Source organism: Carlito syrichta, unplaced genomic scaffold (genome assembly GCF_000164805.1).
Source record: "Carlito syrichta isolate Samal-C Ts95f unplaced genomic scaffold, Tarsius_syrichta-2.0.1 Scaffold287880, whole genome shotgun sequence".
NCBI lineage: Eukaryota > Metazoa > Chordata > Mammalia > Primates > Tarsiidae > Carlito > Carlito syrichta.
Genome location: NW_007231976.1, coordinates 87,695 through 92,240, shown reverse-complemented (window position 1 = coordinate 92,240; position 4,546 = coordinate 87,695). Strand labels below are relative to the sequence as shown.

The 4,546-nt window shown below is 41.6% G+C and overlaps 1 pseudogene; it reads left to right on the top strand.

The window, feature by feature from the left end:
* Nucleotides 1–213: 213 nt before the first annotated feature.
* On the top strand, nt 214–747 carry LOC103255143 (annotated as a pseudogene).
* Nucleotides 748–4,546: the final 3,799 nt, after the last annotated feature.

Here is a 4,546-nt window from a genome sequence, read left to right as displayed (position 1 = left end):
CACACCATTTATTATTATTTAATTTTTATCATTATTAAATTTTTTCTATGTCTCAAATAATTTTATTTCTCTGAAATCGACTTTGTTTGATATTAAGGTATCTACTTATGTTATACTTGATTAAAACTTGCATTTTTTTCCAGGTTTTATACTTCAAATCTGTGTACTATTATATATTATGTGATTTTCTTCTAGAAAGTATATGCATGGTCATATATATTAATTCACTTTGTCAGTCTTTGTCACTGATTATTTTATTAATTGCTGTGTTCCGCGGACGGATGTCCATGAAGGAGGTAGGTGAGCAGATGCTCCATGTGCAGAACAAGAATAGCAGCTACTTTGTGGAGTGGATCCCCAACAATGTCAGGACAGCTGTCTGTGACATCTCGCCTCGTGCTCAAGGTGGCAGTCACCTTTGTCGGCAACAGCACAGCCACCCAGCAGCGCTTCAAGCATCTCTCCGAGCCATGCCCTGCAATGTTCCGCCGGAAGGCCTTCCTCCACTGGTACACAGGTGAGGGCACGGACGAGATGGAGTTCACCGAGGCTGAGAGCAACATGAACGACCTCGTCTCTGAGGATCAGTAGTACCAGGATGCTACTGCAGAAGAAGAGGAGGATTTCGGTGAGGAGACCGAAGAGGAGACCTAAGGCAGAGCCCCCATCACCTCAGGCTTCTCAGTTCCCTTAGCCTTTTTCTTCTTCTGCCCCTTTCCTCTCCCTCAGAATTTGTGTTTGCTGCCTCTTTTCTCCTCCGCTTTTGGGGGATCTAGAACAGTGCCTGGCCACATAATATTTGTTTGTTGACTGTCTCCTTTCTCTTTCCACTTTGGGAAATCTAGATTTCTGCCATTCTCGGTAACCCTGGATTTCCTTCTGCTGCCTACTCTCATCTGTCCAGTTGACATTTTCCCATTTCAAAACTAACTCTCCAAGAAGTTGGGTCTCATCCAGATCCCATTAAGAACTAACCAGATGCCAAAAACCCAGATAATGGCCACCATCCTAAGCCCAAGAGTAGCAAAGGTGTGGAAAGCAGAAGGTAGCAGGTAGAAGTCACTAGAAGGAATGAGATGGAATCTTCCATTCTGGAACAGTTCAGGAGAGGGAAATCCAGGCTATTCAAGTTGTAATTTCTAGATATTTCTATTTTCCACTCTCAGCCTCAAGGGAGGGATTACCAGTATCATCTCCATTTTCAGTCTCCCTCCAAGCTCTGTCCTATGAGGAGGGGTCTGTGCCACTCTTTCAAGAGAGAGAGATCCTTCCCTCTACCTCCCTCACATTTTAGAATTCTTCTTTTGCCTTGGTTGGAGAAGTCGATTGCAAGAGGGGAGGGACCACCCTTGGTCCCCAAGTCTTCAGAAACGCCCTCCCTGTGCCTACTTTCTTAGCCCCCCAAATGAATAACATCCTTGACTTCATGTGGAAAGTCAACACCTGAATGTGGGTCATTCCCCATAGGTGAGAGGACAAGGCACCCTCCATCTTTTTGGCAAAATCTCATCTCTTCCTTTTGCTGTTGCCTTCCCCCCAGGCCACCCTTGGTTTTGTCCTATTCTACACTTCAGATTTCTATTTTTGTTGACCTTGCTGCCTTTTTGCATATCGAAAAGATGACATTGCCCCAAGAGCCAAAAATAAATGGGAATTGAAAAAAAAAGAAAGAAATTTGCCAGATCCATAGCTGAATGCCAGGTACCAGGGGAATTGTTAATTTACTCAAGCAATGAAACTACAACCCGTAACTCAGCTGCAATTGGACTCACCACCTGGTCATTTTCCAAGATCTGATCATCTTCTGCATCATTTCTGGCAGAACTGAACATAGATGTGGTGGGAGTTACAACCCCTGTGTCCTTCAAGTCACTGATGAAAGCACGAAATTCTCATCCTTCCAAGAATGCTGTGTGTGTGTGTGTGTGTGTGTTGCTGTTCTTTACTACATCACGGCCGTCCTAGAGGCTTCCACATGACCTTTCCAATTGTTATAGTCCTCAATCCCACGGGGCAAGGAAGGAAGAAAGGAAAAAAAGAAGGAAAAAAGGAAGGATGAAATGGAGAAGTATATTTTAGTGAAATTGAAAAGAATAAATGCACATGCATGATGCAGAAAGTTATAATTATTTTTGGCAAAACCCACTGATGCTTGCAAAAATTCTGTGTGTAACATAAAGAAACACTGTATTTACATAACTTCCAAATATGTATTTTTAGATATTCATAATATTTTTTACTAATTTATAAAAAGACCTATGACTATTTACCAAAATTTATAATACTGTATTGTGATATTTATAATGTCATTTTGAAATCTGCAAAAGCATCACAGAGGATAGAATGAAGTAGACTGAGCTGCTTTGTAGCAACAATTTAATATTTTACATATCTATAAAGTGCCATATTTACTCTAAGTATTAATAGATTCTGGAATATTAAAAATGCATATTGTAATCTTCAGAGCAAGCACTAAACATGCAAAGAGAGGACATTTCAATTCTAATAAAAGAATTAAATGTAATACAAAATGTAGTTGTTCAAGCATATGCATTAAACCCTTTAGTTATAATAGCCAAAACCAGGAATTACTCAAATGTCCACCATAGGAAACTAGATGAGTAGGTTGTAGATCTTTCATACAACAGAACACTACTCAGCAATTCAAAGGAACTAACTCTTGAATCACACACCCAGGTGAGCCCCACAAGCATTGTGCTGAGTGACACAGCGGGGCATAAAATAAGACATATGGTATAATTTTAAGCAAAATGTACCTAGGATTTAAAAATCACAGAGGTTAGTTTTGTCTGGGAGAAGAAAAAAAATGACCTGCTAAGAAACACAAGGATATTTTCTGGAATGATGGAAATATTCTTAAAAGAGGTGAAGGTTTTATGGATCTGTTTATTTGTCAAAACTCTAAGATTAAGATGTGTGCCTTTCAGTGTCCTTTGTTCACTGTCTGAAGAAGGTGAGTGGGCCCCCACAAAGACGCAGATGCGAGGCGTGGTCTGCGTGTGGGCCCTTCTGCCTGTAGCCCCTGCTCTCCCTCGGGCCTCCTCTCTCCCACCCTTGGGCCTGAGGAGAAACGATGGTAGGAAGGGGTGTCCCTCTGCTCTGGTGGAAGAGAGTGGTTCAGGTCCTTCACTTCCCTGAGATCAGGGAAGTTAGAGACCTCCCAGCTGCATGTCAATGTGACAGTCACAGGCCATTGAGCCTACTGCGTAGCTGAAATAAGCGGGTCTGAACTGAGACATACTGGGAGCTTGAAACACAGAGTAATTTTCATAGACATAGTCTCAAAAGAAACTTCATTAATAATGTTTCTTGCCGGGCTCGGTGGCTCAGCCTGTAATCCCGCGCCTTTGGGAGGCTGAGGTGAGTGGATTGCCTGAGCCCGAGGGTTCGAGATCCACCTGGGCAGCGAGACCTCATCTCTACAATAAATCAAAAAATTAGCCGGGCGGGGTAGCGTGCGCCTGTGGTTCCAGCTACTTGGAAGGCTGAGGCGAAAGGATCGCCAGAGCCCAGCAGGTTGAGGCTGCAGTGGCCGGGAGCGGCCACTGCACTCCAGCCGGGGCGACAGAGTGAGACTCCAACTCAAAAATAATAATAATAATAATAATAATAAAATAAGAATAATGTTTCTTGACTCCATATTAAGATAATAATATTTTGAAATTATTGGGTTAAGTAAATTATTACAATGAATTTCCGTTGTTTCTTTTCCTTTTGTTAAATGCAGGTAACGGAACATTTTATGACCATGTGGCTCACATTGTCTTTCTATTGGACATTGCTGTCTGAGAGGACTGCTTCCCTTTTGTTTTCTTTTTATTTTACCAAACTTGTCAAGTTTACATTAACTGTTTCATGGTGAAAAAAATCATCTTTCTCATATCATTGTCATAATCCCAAAGGTCATGACAAGTCTTCAGATATCAGCATAGCAAAAATCAGGGATAAAATGGGTTTAGTGAGGGAGTCCAGGTTTATGCCAAGGTTTTATGATGTAGGCAACGAGAGCCAGGCAGGAGCACCCTGCTATTTTTCCTTAAATTTTTTCCTAGTTATAGTAGATAAAGAACTTAATCATACTGGAATTGGGAAGTCTCAGTGTCCATTTTTATTTTTACACATCTTTTTTTTCTGGATAGAAAAACTGTCTCTTCTTCATCAGTTTTATACAAGTTCATTTTTAATTTTATGCTTAGACCTTAATCAGGAGTTTATCAAACAAAGGAGCATTGCCCAAGAGAGTCAGATGACCCTCAGGTGGGAATTTTAGAAAATGTTCTAGCATGTCATGGTTGGCCACACAACTATCTTTTTCTGTCTTTTTTCTGAGTGGTGGATAATTTTCCCAAATAGACCTTTCCCTGCCATAAGCCCAGGCGAGGTGCCACCCCATAGGGCTACCATAACACCTGAGCCCACTTTTTGCATTCTGTTCTTATACTGCAAATGCCTGTTTGTTTGTGACGTCTCCTCTTTGGGACTCTGCCTCACTCGAGGCTGGGGACCTTTGGATCTCCAAAGTCTA